At 45.6% G+C, this 16,957-nt stretch overlaps 1 protein-coding gene and 1 long non-coding RNA gene across 6 annotated transcripts in view; one reads left to right on the plus strand and one right to left on the minus strand.

Annotated features, from left to right (window-relative positions):
- Window positions 1-16,957, plus strand: part of NAV2 (neuron navigator 2) — a 523,029-nt gene that overhangs the window by 25,911 nt on the left and 480,161 nt on the right. The window lies entirely within an intron of this gene.
- The window catches only part of LOC138283811 (uncharacterized), a 43,319-nt gene continuing 30,375 nt past the window's right edge, over window positions 4,014-16,957 (minus strand). Inside the window, exon 3 of the long non-coding RNA XR_011201310.1 lies at window positions 4,014-4,256. This is a non-coding gene — a long non-coding RNA (uncharacterized lncRNA). The remainder of the gene's footprint in view (window positions 4,257-16,957) is intronic.

The raw sequence follows: 16,957 nt of genomic DNA on the forward strand, positions 1-16,957 counted from the left end.
GGGTTGCTACACTCGTAATTTCCTTGTGTCATTAAAGGATGAGGGTCTTCGGTCCATTTTAGACATTCGATCTCTGAATGGTTAAATTGTTCATGCTGGCACAGATTCTGTCTGCCCGGGCACTGAGCAGCTGGATTGTGTGCTTCTACCTGCAGGACACATTTTCATACATCTGTCCTGCAATCCTGCAGATGTTACTAGCGGTTTAAGGTAGGCCATGAGAATGTTTAACTTGCAGTGCTTCTTTACAGCCCCACCAGCGCCCCTTGAGTGTTCATAAAGGTGACTTTGATTGGTCACTACACATCTTTGGAGGCTGAGGATACCAGTTTTCCTGTTACTTTAGTGACTGGCTGTTGAAGGCAGACTCTCCAGAGTCAGTTGTTGGCTGCCTCCAGATGATGCTGATCCTTTTGACATCATTGGGGTTTATTCAGACCAAAGGTCGTGTGTCCAGAAGTACAGTCAATCAAACACAGCCAACATGTGTTTTGTCACAACAGTGACTTCCTCAAGGCTCGACTGGTAATATGGAATAGTCAATTTGGGTCAGGTACGATGATGCCATGGGGACTGTATCCTTATTAAATGGATAATGAGGTCCGTCCTTGAGTGACAAACACGAGTATGGAGACTCAAAGTAAGAGTAATGGTGATCAAGTACGAATCGTGGTGCCGTCTTAGGCAAGCGGCGATTCGGAGGCCCTTGGTAAGTCCTAAAAGTGGTGTCTGGGAGATAGCCGTAGGTGTGGTGTAAACGTTTCTTCACCTCTGTATATGGTTGAAGCCTCAGAGCATCTACCTGATTACAAACCACCTGGAAGGGACCTTAAATGCCAGAGTAGAAGAGCTCATCAGACATTGTCTGACAATCCACGAATGGTGAATAAATCGTGAGGTAGCTCAGGGCCTCTCCCAGCAGGTGGGGAGAACCCTGTCCTGATATTTTTTTCCCTGCTGTCGAGAATGCACAGTGTAAAAAATTTTGAGAATTGTAATTTGAGCACTGGCTTTGGAGTGGGCCAGGAGAGTGTGCTACCGGCAAGTTCTTGGAATGAGCACCGGTCATCCAGTCAGGCTGCCACTACGTGAGGACTTCCTGTCACAGCAACAGGGCAGGGTACCCTACCCGTATATTTGCAGTCTACACCTCTATGCATGGATATTGAGTGTCCTTAGTTGACTGTATTTTATCTGGCACTGGAAATGGTTGATTTAATCTTTGCCACCATATGCCCTTCCTCATAGTCCAGTGATGCTGGGCGATGGGACAAGTTTATGGCTTGGTGAGGTAACAGATAGACTAACCCTTTACAATCCAAGCTATTGAATGTTCTTTTGTTTGTTTTGTCTTTGGCCCACGAGGCCTTGTAGTAGGCACTATTAAAGGTTTTTTTATTTCATATCTTTAACCTTTTTACGGTCACTGGACCAACCCTCCTTGTTTAAATTACCAGTTGTGATGAAGTTGTTAAAAGGCTTGACACACATGTTTCTTTCTGAACTGTTTGTGATGATACAGTGGGACCTTAATTTGGTCTTAATGTTTCTCATGGACGCGCCCTTTCAGTCAATGCATAGCTGCTCGCTGCGACTCTGAACTTTGAAGATTATCTTCCTTATTGCAGTTACTTCACCTCATTGTGTGAGTATGCTTCAGGCATGCATCTGCCTTACTCCACCCTATTTGACAAACAGGTGTTGAGAATGTGGGTGGCTTACTGGCCTAAAGTTGTGACTCCTTTCCACAAGGGTCAGTCTGCCCTCAAAATGGCTTGAAGATTTTATTTGATTGTTCTAAGGACCACACTGTGGCTGTTCGCTTTTTATGTGGTTCTCCTTGCCGAAGAAAGGGAAGAATGTGCAGAAGGGGACCCTGTCAAGGTGGATAGTCCTCTGCTTTAAGATCCGCTACAGACAGGCCAAGACGCAGCCACCAGAAGGTCTGAGAGCCCATTCCACCTGGGCTTTGGGACGGAGCCACTGTGTTGGCACACTGCATGCCTATCATTGACATGTGCCAAGCTGCGATGTGGGTATCAGTGCACACATTCACTAAGCACTATTGCCTTGAAAACCACATCCTGGTTTTTGCCCGCTTGGTCCTGAAGGAGTTTTTTGTCTGAGTCCTTTCCACAGACCCTCCACCTGTAAAGGTACTGTACTCTAAGGTGCAGAATCCGCGGTTAGAAGTACTTATCAGAGGAACAATTTACTTACCTTTGGTAATGCTCTTTCTGGTGGATACTCTTTCTAAACGTGGATTCTTTACTGCCCCCTTGTTCTGTGGAGTGGCCTTTTTTTAAATCTAAAAGGTCCCAAGTTAGAAATTTAACACTGATGATACCAGTTGTTCATGCTCCACATCTGAGGGCTCAGGAAGAGACAAACAAGAAACCAATGTCAGCATGCAGGGGTTGCGCTCATATGCAGCTTTGCACCATCACTACCAGGGAGGTACAGTGTCAACTTGGAGCCGCATGAAAAAAGAGCATTGCTAGAGAAAAGTTTTCAAGATACAGTCTGGTACCTGGGGAGCATTCTAATGTGAGGAATCTGAGGTTAAATAGAATATATGCAAGAACGAGGGTTACCAAATGTAAGTAACTTGTTCATTTTGCAGTTTGCGAGCATTAGCAGTGCTTTTATAAGGAAATAAGGGCTCTATATTTTACCAAAATATGAAAATTAATCCGTCCATTTGGGATACAACATTAGCTGCATAACCAGAGTGCCTGGGTGTGAAAGAGGTCTGAGCCTCAGTTGGGTCTTACTGCATTATCTCTTTTTGAGAACATTGAGTTGAATATTGTATGTTTGAAATGCATACACATTTATCTCTAAACTGTGCAGTTATATTTTAATTGAGGGGCATCTAGGACGAAATTTCAGGAAGTTTTAATTCACAAAAAAGTAAGTGAATAAACACTTTACAGTTTTCATGAAACTGAAATTCTTCACATGTTAAATTAGAAGGAAAGAGCACAAAGGGGAAAGAGCTTCTGAAAATATATAGAATTCCAGATAGGTAACTGTGAATAGTGAGGGTGATTTTCATCAAAGGGTTCTGAGAGATATCAAATAGACAATAAGAGCGCAGCTTGAGTTATATATGATGTTAACCAGAATGGAACCAACGTGTAGGGATGGAGCAATTGCAATGAGATTTGGAGCTGCAATGGGGGGCTGGAGAGATGAGGAGAGACAGTAACAAAAGTGTAACTAGAAAGAGCTCAGATCTTAAGGCCGAGGTAAATTTAAATAAAAAATTGAAATTTATGTCAAAGTTGTGGGATTTTAGAAGTAATAAGCATCGTAGACTGTGAGGTAGCGACCCCAGTGTGATTTAAAATATACTAAAAGTTTTCCAAAACTGATTACTGAATGCAGTGATAAGACGCTAACATATTGACCATTTGCACTGCGCACCCCAGCGCATAAGCCGCTTCAGCGATATTCAATATTTTCCATTTTGGAAGGATTAGGTGACTGGTCCCTGCTGCTCATGTGACCTCCAGGCTACATACACATCTCTGCAGAGTGGAATCAAGACACTGACATGTGTTATCATCTCCAGCCAGACCCAACAAGCCCCTCCCTCCTTTGCTTCTGGAAGGAACTGAAGGCGCGTCTGCTGAAACAACGCATTGTCCAGCCCCCTGAAGCGATTCTCTCTAACCCATAAACTCCCTCCCCCCTCTTTTGTAAGGATCTTGTTCTGCCCTCTCTTACTTTGTAGCTAATTAGTGCACTATACAAATTCCATATATGCATTGCAGTGCAATGGGCAACACAGTACCACATTTTTTTTTGTCAGGAATTCGTGTTTGGGTCAAATACAGACAATCGTCACCTTTCACAAAGACCTCTTTGATTTCAAGTCGTAGGTAACAAACTTGACAACATGTGTACAAGCTATCCCTTTGACCTTTTACCTATTAAGGAAAAAGGTCATGTTTATCAAAACAATACATTACATTACATCACTTTACATTTGCAACATCTGTCTTCATCTGTATCCTCCTCTCTGTGCTCGCCTTTCGGATTCTGGAGTGAAGAGAAAAAGAGGCAACAGGTTAGTGGTTCCTCCAGGCCCCCCACCCCTCCCATTTAAGGGTAAAGAGGGGACCCCTATGGGTCTTCAGGCCTTGTCCTCATCTGATCCATCCAGTGCTGTGTAGTCACGCAGGAGACTATAGATCATCTTCCGGCTGGCCAGGATTGATGTCTCCTTCTTCCCTACCACCAGGCGGTTTCTGGGAAACAGTTCCACAAACGCTTCACTTACATGGCACCTACTACCGTGTTAGAAATACAATACGCAGCCCGCCTACTCTGCAGCCAACAGCACTACACCAACAGTGACTAATATTTTATCATTGCTTCCAAAGGCGCCGCATGCATTCATTGTGCCACACTTAACCTGGAGGGAAACATTGCTTCCAATCTGAGGAACAACATTTTAAATTAAAAGCATTTTTACAAAGCACAAATTATGCTAATTTATTCAGTTCCCACTGCTCCGACAGGTTTAAAAATAGCTTTCTTTCAAGAGAGCTCCTAGTGAGTGCTATCTATATTATGCAGGTTTAGTTAGCATACAGATTTGGACATTTCAGCTGATTTACTAATGCGGGAGGATCATGAAAGCTTTCCTGTGTAGGACTGGGGAGGTATTTTCCTGTATAATTCACTGTAATACATCAACAATTGTATTTTGTTTTGCTAGGTTGTTTTTTTCTTATATGGCTTTTCCGAGTGCATGGCGTACATGCAGAAACGAGTTTCAGTGGAATGTGGGGGAGTAGGAAGATATACAGAGAACATATTTTAATGTTAACAACAGGTATCTGAATTCTCTCTACGAAAATGTTCTTTGTGGGACCACACTCTCGTATGCTGCCCTCTAGTGGCAGAGCACTGAACTGCATTGATGATAATCTAATAAATGCAAAACATGGTATTGTACATGTCCATACCCTCCTACTGGATTCTACCATCGGTTTCTACATGTCAGTAGCTGTCAAAGGGCCTTATAGTCCTGCCTGCTCCTCAGTATATTACGTAAGGAGCGAGGGAATCCCAGGACATCTGTGTGTCTGTGGGTGGCACCCAAACCAGGAAGGTAATCCTATGAATTGTTGAGGTCGCACACCCATCTCCTGGGTACCCTCATGGGTGATAAGCTGCGCCATACAACATAACGCCTTTATTCTGTTACTTGAAGTTTAGCTTTATGAATAAAAATCCGTAAACGCAAAGAAAACAAGCAGCGGCATAGCCAGTAGGTCTTGCCTTTGGAACCTATTGACATTGCCAATGGTTTTAGCTATGCTGTACAGCATCCCGGATGCTTTGCAGCATGGCTAATAAAAGTGAAAAAATGCCTCATTTTCTAGGTGCGCACAAAGCATGTGCATGCCTAAACAAGTATTGACAAAGCCAATAGGTCTCGCCTGTGTAAGATCCATTGGCTTTGGCAATGTATTATTTTTGTTTTTGCAATGTGGTAGAGGAGAACGGTGGCTAAGGGGAAACGCCCTTAAGGCCGACTCTGGAACAACGGAGTCCTGGTTAACGAAAGTGGAACAACGCTTTCCTTAACCATGACTTTGTTGTTTTGTGCCTTAACCACGCATGTGCTGAACAACTCACATGCGTGGTTAAGGCACAAACAAGGGAGTCGGCTGAGGAGGACGACGCGACGAGGCGACAACTCAGGTAAGTGGGGCGGGGGTGGGGGGGGGTCGGGGTATTTTCTGTTTTAGGGGCGGGGGGGGTCAGGGTTTTAGGTTTAGGGCCGGGGTATTTTCTGATTTAGGGGCGGGGTGGGGGGGTTGGGGTTTTAGGTTTAGGGCCGGGGTGGGTGGTCGGGGTATTTTCTGTTTTAGAGGCGGGGGCTGGGGGCGGGGTTTTAGGTTCAGGGCCGGTGTGGGTATTTTCTGTTTTAGGGGCGGGCGGGGTTTTAGGTTTAGGGCCGGGGTTGGGGGGTTGGGTATTTTCTGTTTTAGGGGCGGGTGGGGGTTGGGATTTTAGTTTTAGGGGCGGGGTGGGGGGTCAGGGTATTTTCTGTTTTAGGGGTGGGTGGGGGGTCGGGTTTTAGGTTTTAAGGGTGGGTTGGGGTGGTCGGGTAATTTTAGGGGCAGGGTGGGGGGTTAGGGGGGTTTAGGGGCAGGGTGGGGGGCTCGGAGTAGTTTTAGGGGTGGGGGTTGGGGTACTTTAGGTTTCAGGGATGGGGTGGGGGTTGGGGTTGTTTTAGGTTTTGGGGGTAGGGTGGGGTCAGTTTTAGGGGCAGGGTGGGGGTTGGGATTTTAGGTTTTAGGGGTGGGTTGGGGGGTCAGGTAATTTTAGGGGCAAGGTGGGGGGTTGGGGGTTTAGGTTTAGGGGCAGGGTGGGGGGCTCAGAGTAGTTTTAGGGGTGGGGGTACTTTAGGTTTCAGGGATGGGGTAGGGGTTGGGGTTGTTTTAGGTTTTGGGGGTAGGGTGGGGGTCAGTTTTAGGGGCGGCGGTAGTTTTAGGGGCAAGGGTGGGGGGTTGGTGTGGTTTTGAGAGGGTGCGGGGGGTCGCGGTAATTTTTAGGGTTGGGGGCAGGGGGCCAGGGGGGACGCATGCAGGAACAATGGATGCCTATCACTAATGCCTTTACCAGGAATGCCTTTACTACGAAAAATCGTTGTTAAGGCATTCGTGGTAAAGGCATTAGTGGTAACAACGAGGTTGTTGTTCCGACCTCGTTGTTCAGGCATTCGTTGTTCCAGCAGGCGTCGTTCCGACATACATTTGTGGCTAAGCAGCACGGCTAAAAGAAAAAAAGCAATATGATGCGTTCAACGCTGACTGCGTCATAGCGTGTCATGGGCCTCTCAAGTTCAAGCAGACAGTAGATTTTCCAACCTTTCAGGGAGCACTGAGCCTAAGCCCATTTGGGTCCGGCTGTATCGATGTAAACAGAACATCAAAGACAGGCGCATGTGCCGATGGAAACAGGAATAGCGTTGTATATTTATGGCCCTTCAGATCTGGACGATATAACGGAGTGCAACACACAAAAACAAGTTAGAGCTATTAGTGTTGTAAATTCCTAACTGGACTTTTCTTGCCACATAAATTGAAAACCCTTGACAGAAGTGAACCGATTCAAAGCGCCACGGCCGCCATAAGCGTGAAGAAGGGACACAAAAGGAAAACAAGTCTCAACAGTTGAAAACAAAACACCATTGAACATGAAGCATGGCGCCGAGTCATGAGGAGAAAGGATTGCGGCTCATATTAAAGGGAAAACTTAAACCAGATGGGAGGAGGGAGGTGGGGCCATCATACTCTGGAGGAAGCGTGACGTAGGGTGATGGCCAACAAAAATGTTTGCTTAGTGAATGCTCCCTGAGCGGGAGCTTAGCACACAAAGGAGGGACATTTAACGTAATGCACCAATAAAGGTGAAGCATTTAAGACAAGCACAACGAAGAACGAATGACAAGAGTGGGCGTGGCTTAAACCCCTATACTGAACACAGCATGTCTTGCAGAGACAGCACATGCGCTGCCTAGGCTCGACCTAAAAATGACTCAATCACTTTTTTTTTTTCCTTTGTGTTTAGCGATTTGAGTTGGATTGGTAAAATGAAAAAAGTAGCACAAGTGGGTGGGGGAAGCAACACGGGCAGGATAAGCAACAGAAGGGTGACAGAAATAGCAGGCGGTGAAGGGAAACAACATAGCATCATAAGTGAAGTTGCCCTGTTTCGAGCATCATAACTGAAGTTGCCCTGTTTCGAGCATCATACTGAAGTTGCCCTGTTTCGAGCATCATAACTCAACTTGTCCTGTTTTGTGACAGAAAATCCCTGATTCTCAAGTTGGGGTACCCCATACAGGGGCTTTACCCTCTCCAGGATATTGTATTGCGAAACCCATGGTTTCATGTTGGCAGTCGGTATATTATTGAATCCCCAGGTCAGAACAGTGTCTAGACCAGGGGTCTTCAAACTTGGGGGTGACTCCCCCTAGGTTAGCCTTTAATGATCCCGGGGGTGGGAGGGTCAGGCTCTGGCCAAGAGAAGCATTATGTTCATTACAGGGCTTTGTTTTAGGGTGAAAAAGTCAGTAGCAATAAACTGCTCTGTAAAGGGCCATCACTAACATGTATTGTCATTTAAATCCAAGCTAGGAGTATGTGTCAAAAGGGAAGGGACTCCAAATACTCTTCAAATCCCCCACCCCTCACTTCTAATAATCACACTGTGGATACTTTTACATTAGTAAGGCCTGCCTGACCAGAATAGTGTGTTTGGCATCATGTATCTGATTGCATTTTTTTAAAAGGAACCGAACTTAACTGCAATGTTTAAATATGTCTAAACATATTTAAACATTGCCAATTTAATAGAATAATTGTGAATAATGCGGAGGGGGTCCCTATGATTATTTTTTCATTGGAGGGTGGGGGCACTGCATCAAAAGGTTTGAAAAACACTGCTGCAGAGACTCAACTTTGTCTGAACATTCTACACTGGCCAAGTCCACATCTGTCTGGCACTTTGGAAGGTCATGATAACTTCACATGGATTTCTCGCTAAGCTGTATGTCAGACTGTCGACTGCGTCAACTAAACTATTCCGAATGCGTCTGCTCACGTGTTATCACTCAGTGGGCACCATGAACATACCGCCTATTGTTGTCAACTCCAGCGCTTGGCTATAGATAACCACACCAGTGGTATGAAGCGCTATACGCTATAACTTTGGCAAAGTCGGCCAGTAAGAGCGGTGCAGCTTCTGACCGTCTGATGCAAACCTCCCAGTTTCCCAAATAACAGCGTTGCTATTTACTCCCAGAGAGTTCGCGCCAGCTGTTGTCAAGAAGCCACCCTGGCTTATGAACAAGCCGTTTTCGAAACACTTATCATTAACATATCACGACATAATTATGTGGTTTGGCAAAAAATATTTACAAACTGTATTTCAAGAGTCAGTTTACGGTGGCGTTATTCTGTGCACTTCTTGAGTCAGTAATGTGTAATATGAAATAAATGTGTTACTCTTTTGTCTTGTTAAATTACTATTGTTATTTTTAAGTGAACATACACTGGGGCATTTTGGTGCTAGGAAACATCTGTGGCAACTAAAAAACAGGGCAGTGATTAACAGAATAAATATGTCTTCAAAGCTCATTTAAAAAAGATCAAAGCGTGTGATGGACAAACACAGGATGCTTGGAAACCACAGTGCACTATATTTCAGTGTCTGAGCTTCCTCGTCACATGGCTTAGCGCACTCATCCGAAAACCAAGAGTTTTGTGATTTTAAAGGCAGCTGACGTCGCGCCAACCCTCTCTTTGGGTTTACAGCGGACTTAGTCTGGTAAAGGTTTTACATGAAGAGTTAGCTGATAGTGACTTATTTTGGATACGACTCGCAGTTACTCTGCAAGAAAACTGAAGCAGGTGCAGCATTGGAGAAAGGTGAGAATAAATCGCTGTATTGATAATGACTGATATAACTGAGTTTATGGCGCCACCTAGCAGGTACCCGTGGAAAGACAGCTCCAAAAGCTTTCGCAAAGTGGCGTTAAACATCCTAGAACCTTTTGGGATGGGTTTATACTATAAATAATGAAAAGTACTAGATTGAGAGGGATAGAGTGAACGGGAGAAGGGGGAGGTCGGAAACGCAGTTTCCTCGCTGGAATCCAGAGGCAACTGTTTTCTGGCTCATCTTCTCAGAATCCACCAGAAGCATCATTCTCTTGATCTTAAATATATACACTTACAGTGCCAAGGAACCCTTCAGTTTGTTGTGCGCGCTATATAAGGGGTCACGGTATTTTGCAGGTTGGGGCCTGTAGGCATCTGAAGGGGGTGTTGACGCTTGTGCATCACGGTGATGTATTGAAGCGTGGAATGGAGCACGTGCATGACTTGAAAGTCGTGAACAGGAGTAATGTGCTAAGCATCTAAGCGCTATGTCGGCGTTTTTCAAACCATATGTTATTTGACATCTCTAGGAATATGGTATCCCATATACATTATATTGTGCCTTTTTGTCAAGGGATATTGCAGGTGTTGTGCAATGTTTTGAAGCTCCTGGCACGTATAAAATCCCAGCCCACCCCTCATGGCAAGCACAGACCTTTAACTACACGTCACAGGTGAGCAGCTTTTTCTCAGATTGCCCCCAGTTTTTCATATCCCTCCGTCTTATCAATTACTCACGTCTGTCACATTTTTTCCCGTCGCCTCTCCCATCCACTACTTTTATTTGAATTATCTTCCCCTTCCCTCGCTTTTCAATCATATCTCAATTCGTTAAAGACTTGAAGTTTCTCAGCAGCAAAACACTAGCATCACCTCTAATCTGCCACGGCCCTCTACCCCTCAGTCATTATCCGTAAAATGTGCATCTCCAGCAGTCTAATCAATTTACTCGTGAGCATTCCCTGCACCTGCCCCATCCATTACTTGTCAGTGATCCCACCCAACAGATGCCACGTCCCCGTGCTCCTCGCCAGCTCCACCCAATGCATGCCACGCCCGTGCTCCTCACCAGCTCCACCCAACACATGCCACATCTCTGTAATCCTGAGTAGATCCACCCAACACACGCCACGCCTCTGCACTCCTCAGTAGCTCCATCCAACACATGCCACGCCTGTGTGCGCCTCACTAGCTTCACCCAATACATGTCACGCCTCTGCGCTCCTCAGTAGCTCCACCCAACACATGCCACGCCTCTGCGCTCAGTAGCTCCACCCAATACATGCCACGCCTCTGCGCTCCTCAGTAGCTCCACCCAATACATGCCACACCTCTGCACTCAGTAGCTCCACCCAATACATGTCACGCCTCTGCACTCAGTAGCTCCACCCAATACATGCCACGCCTCTGCGCTCCTCAGTAGATCCACCCAACACATGCCACGCCTCTGCGCTCCTCAGTAGCTCCACCCAACACATGCCACGCCTCTGCACTCCTCAGTAGCTCCCCCCAACACATGCCACGCCTGTGTGTGCCTCACTAGCTCTACCCAATACATGCCACACCTCTGCGCTCCTCAGTAGCTCCACCCAACACATGCCACATCTCTGTAATCCTCAGTAGATCCACCCAACACACGCCACGCCTCTGCACTCCTCAGTAGCTCCATCCAACACATGCCACGCCGGTGTGCGCCTCACTAGCTTCACCCAATACATGCCATGCCTCTGCACTCCTCAGTAGCTCCACCCAACAAATGCCACGCCTCTGCGCTCAGTAGCTCCACCCAATACATGCCACACCTCTGCGCTCCTCAGTAGCTCCACCCAATACATGCCACACCTCTGCACTCAGTAGCTCCACCCAATACATGTCACGCCTCTGCACTCAGTAGCTCCACCCAATACATGCCACGCCTCTGCGCTCCTCAGTAGATCCACCCAACACATGCCACGCCTCTGCGCTCCTCAGCTCCACCCAACACATGCCACGCCTCTGCACTCAGTAGCTCCACCCAATACATGCCACACCTCTGCACTCCTCTGTAGCTCCACCCAACACATGCCACGCCTGTGTGTGCCTCACTAGCTCTACCCAATACATGCCACACCTCTGCGCTCCTCAGTAGCTCCACCCAACACATGCCACGTCTCTTGGCTCAGTAGCTCCACCCAATACATGCCACACCTCTGCGCTCCTCAGTAGCTCCACCCAATACATGCCACGCCCCTGTGCTTCTCACTAGCACCACCCAGCACTTGCCACACACCTGTGCTTCTCAATAGCTCCACTCAACACTCGCCACACCTCTTTGCTGCTCGGTGACAGTATCAACACTCGCCACACCCGTGCAGCTCAGTAACAATACCAACACTTGCCAGACCCCCGCACTGCCCAGTAACTCCACCAAACAGCTGCCATGCTACTGTGCAATTCAGTGGCGCAAACCTATGCTGGTCAGGAGCTCCACCCAACAGTTGCCACACGCCAGTGCTGCTCAGTAACTCCACCTCGACATTGATATGTCCCTGTTCTTCTTAGTAGCTCCACTCAACAGCTGCCATGATACTGTGCTGCTTAGTGACACCACCCAAAACTTATCTCACCTCTGTGCTGCTCAGTAATTCCATCCCAACACTTTCCATGCACCTGTGCTGCTCAGTGACACCACCTGGCACTCCCCATGCCCTATAGTGATCTGTTGCCCTGCCCAACCAATTTACTTCTCCTTACTCCCTTACCCGATGCCAGTGCTTAATTTGTGTTGGTGTTTGCCGGTGCTCGGCATGGGTATTTGTTTCTTGACACCAGCACATATTTATGACAGTCCAGCCGATGGTGGAACTGTCTGTTTTTAAACATCATCTGATGATTTAATATTGCAAGAAACATACAAATAATAATGCTAGCTACACCAGGCCATTCTCACAGCTGTGTGTGGCCACGAGTTATCCATGTGATGGTAAGCAGGTAAAGCTGCTACTAGCACTTGGCTAGGAGAGTGGGTGATGAAAGTTTCAGTGGCCTCCTGAGAAATATTTTGGGCCTTGGCACTTATTTTCCCTCAAATTAAGCACTGCCCCACACTTTACCTTTAAACCAAACCCAACAGGTGTCACACCCCTAAACTTTTCAGCTACCCCTCCTAATGCCTGCCAGGTCCCTAGGCTCCTTAGTCACCACACCCACTATAAGAAGTTTCAGGAATCCCACCCAACACGTGTCCAATAAATGTAGTTCTATGACTCACAACACGTGCCCCACAGTTCCCTCTGACAATATCCATCACTTGCCCTACCTTTCCACCTCAGTAATCCCACCCCTTCCTACCCCCAAGCCTCACTCTTCAGTGACCCCACCCATTGACCGCTCAGTGCCCCAACAAATGCTCATTTTCCATTTCAGTAACCCCACCTTTGCTTCCCCAAGGACTCCCAATCTATATATGCTGTATCTTTTACTGTTCAGTAACCCCATCCGCCATTTACCCATCCTTGACTTCTCAGCAACACACTCATTCATTTTGCACTGACCCTAACATTTTCAGTCTTTACATCCCACTAACTGTATCCATCCCTCGCCGGTTGCATTTCAGACACCCCATCTGACTCTTTCCAGCTGAATACTTGTCAGTAAAGACATACATTTAAGAAGTTTGTTCTTTGGCCGAAGATTCAGGGTAAACACAGGAGGGGTGGAGGAAATCAAGCACCTTTACACCAGAGGGGGGCATGGACCCCTTTACATTTATGGCTTATATAAAACACTCATTTTAAAGTCCGGGGAAATGTCTGCAGTTGCTTGACCCTCACTTTTAGGATGTTTTATTGCTTCGGTTCAATAAACAAAATGTGTCCTGAAGGGGAAAACAAATCAAAAGAATAGGTGTGAACCAGGCCATCCTGCATGTGAAACTGAAATACCGCGAGAACCATCTTGTGTAGCGCCTAGCACGCAGAGTTGTTGTATGCCCCGCCCATGTCAGGTCTTGCTAAGCTTCAAAGCACTGTAAAAAAATAGCTTTGGTCCCCTACCAGGCCCTGAAAGATTTGTATGAGTTTCTCTTCAGGATGACCTATAAAAACCTGTGTTTTAGCCATTGTATTGGGCAAGTTGTGCTGCACTCATTGGTCTTGTTTTGTAAATCAGTTCTTGGTGACAAAACCTCTTCTAACCAAACTCACCCGAAGAGAATCCGGCCAACTGGCTCAGCTCACACTGCGGGATAGAAGGCTGGGATCCAGACATTGCCAAGGCTACTTTTAGCTCTCGCCTAGCCCTGTGCTTGGTAACCCGAAAGATGACACTCGAAGCATCGTCAAGGGTCCGGTCACCAGATCTAGGCACAGAATTTGAGGGATTAAGATTTTCCATACTTTCCAGGTGTGACTTTCAGCCAGTCACTTCCCCCACACTTGCCTCGCCTCTATATTTCCTCAGACTCATCAGGAGCTATGCTCTTTTGAAAATCGTGGAGAGTGTTGGCAGAGGGATGCAATCCAAAGTCCACTCACACTTAAAAATCTCTGCAGCCATACCCATCACAAGGGGCTCATGAGACCAATGTGACACACAGAGAAACAAAAGTGCTCTCATTTCTCACGTTTTCTGCACAAGGCAAATAATTCCACTGGAAAGTTAATTCAGTGTGGCTGGACAGGAGAGGGAGCAGATAGGATGCCTCTCGGTCTTCAAGCTCAGATGATGAACAGCCTGTAGGTTAATGTGCATGACTGTACTAACTAATCACATGCAGTCTGTAGGTTAATGTGCATGACTGTACTAACTAATCAAATGCAGTCTGTAGGTTAATGTGCATGACTGTACTAACTAATAACATGCAGTCTGTAGGTTAATGTGCATGACTGTACTAACTAATAACATGCAGTCTGTAGGTTAATGTGCATGACTGTACTAACTAGCGACATTTGTATTGTGCAGAAGACAAACCGAATTGTTGATTGGTGTTAACTGTTACTAAATGTAGTGCTACTTGGTTTATTTTAAAACAAATGTTGACATAGGACTGCAGAGATTCATGTCTATGGCCTGCCAGTGTCTTGCAGAACTTTGCAGCACGTGCATAACCCACCCATGTATTTTGCCAAAATTCTAACGTTTAAAATGCAGGTTTCTGCAGAAACTAATGAACTTAATGTCTGTTCGTGATTAACATAGGTGACGTTCATATACCTCACAGATCTATGCAGCTAGAGCCTTAACTTACTGAGTTGTCTTAAGAGCACTTACACTCAATATGTTACCCCCACTTGGGAATCTGGACGTATAACTCGGATAGAGGAAGACATCTCGAATTCTGACATGACTTAGTTCCTCACAGAAATCAAATGATTTAAAAAAGATGTAGGTTCAAGAACCACCAGCCCTTATTTTCTTTCAGTTGACCCCCCATCCTATAGTGGCCAGGCCCTAATAAATTCCAAACTGGATTTTAGAAATGCTCTGTTTGTGGTCTCCCTGGGCACCACCTAACAAGGCTTTGACATGTTCAAAATGCTGTGTATCTTGGGTTTTCCCAGAGTTTCCCATTTAAGGCAGTCCTTACAATGGTTGCCGGTGAGGCCAACGTGGACGTCAAGATTGCCACATTGGTTCATAAATGCTTGCAAGGCCTGCACCTCTCCACTCGACTACTAAGAATGCCTGCAGCGCCTAGAGTCTCCACTCACCTCTAGTGGCTTCTCCCTTCTGACCGCACTCAGAGCTAGTTAAAGTTTCTGAGAAGACCAAAGGTTTTCATGCTATCCCTGTGCTCATTGGGCATTTTTTGCAGTTTTATGTAGTGCAAACTTGGCCAAAGGGCATTACAGTGCTTTACATGAGCACCAGTTACATTATACAAGGCCAGATTATTATTTTTTTGGCACGGGGAGATCGTGAGGTTCCTAGGATCACAGGATGTTGAGCCAATGCTGAGACTCGAACCTGGTGCCCCAGTTCCAAATTAGTTAGCTCTCCTCCTCTAGACACATTTTAGCCTGTGGAACGCACATAATAATTAAATACACTTGGTCACCTCACCAAGCTGCTAAAGTAGTACAATTAATTATGTTCCTGTTGCAGTAATATCATTGTGGTTGGCTTCGTTCTTCATCCTTGTATGAACGATAAAATGAGAGACTACCTGGCAGGGTGTCTCAGCAAGCTAAGCGTTCCCAATAGACATTTGATGTAACCTCTGGGTGTCAAGTTGAAATCCTGGCAAAGCCATATATTCTCCTAGATTGATATATTTAATACCATTGTATTTTGTAATTGTAACATATGTAATTTTCAGTATGTTGTAACAGCAAAAATTCCAGTGCTATGTATAGCAAGTTATTAGGTCGTAAAAGGTGGTACTATTAGCTATGTCTGATAGTAACACCTGTAATTTATCTACAGCAGCAAATCCTTTATCTGTCTATCCAAAAATGATGTGCTTTTCTCTCAAGCCTGTTGGTGAGACTGGATGAGTTAAGCATTCCTCCATCTATAAAGCAGCCCTGGCCCCCATATGCTAGTCCAGCCCTCACTGACAAACACTGCATTGAAATTAGGGGTGTGCGAAATGTGTGTAATTTCCTATAGCTTAATTACATGAAATCACAGTAAACTGAAACAAAATGACTTGAAATACATCTCACACTCAAAAAATGACCTGAACAGTCCGGGAAAAAATTAAACTTGAAATTGTGTAATTTTTACTTGATTTTTAGTCGCTTGCATTCAAAACCCTGCCACTTGCGTTCAGATTTGTATTTTTGTGCTAAAAAATTACCCGAATGGTCCACTTGGATTAACATCTACCCGAAATGTTTCTTGACCGCATGCTCACGTTAAAGGTACTGCTGCTCGGGTTCAAAACACTGCAGTTTGCATTTGGATTTGTAGTTCTGAGCTCCGAAAATTACCCAACAGTCTGCTCTGGTAAAAAAGAAATCTACCTGGAATGCCGCTTGCGTTCAAAAATTACCTGACAGTACACCTTGCGTTAATATTGCTCCACTAAATTAAGCAATGAGGTGTGATGTCTGTAATTTGGTGTAAATATGGTTATGCAAAATTACCCCAATTACAACCGTGTCATTCAACCTTCTCCCAGGCCTAGTTGAAATCACAATTGGAGTCACTTTTCCTACGGCTTGTGAGTTAGCGTTTTTAGGTGACTTGACATAGCTGCCAAGAGTTTAGTCATTGTTGAGTAAGTCCTGGCATTTAAAATGCCACCCAGTGTTAAAAAAAAAAAAAAAACTGTTCTTTGTACCCAGCCCTGCACATCTAGAAATCACCAAGGCATTCCAGAATGTCTCTTTGGTGGTGACAGCTTGGGTTTCCTGATCTATTCTAACTTAATTCACTGGTTGGCCCCTTTAAATCAAGGGCAAGTGGCATCCTGGGACTTTTAGTTTCCTTTTTAATATTGTAAGTAAATGGACAAACATCATGGCATATTAAGGGCAGCTGACTAAAGAACCTTGAGTAGC

This window comes from Pleurodeles waltl, chromosome 3_1, assembly GCF_031143425.1.
Source record: "Pleurodeles waltl isolate 20211129_DDA chromosome 3_1, aPleWal1.hap1.20221129, whole genome shotgun sequence".
NCBI lineage: Eukaryota > Metazoa > Chordata > Amphibia > Caudata > Salamandridae > Pleurodeles > Pleurodeles waltl.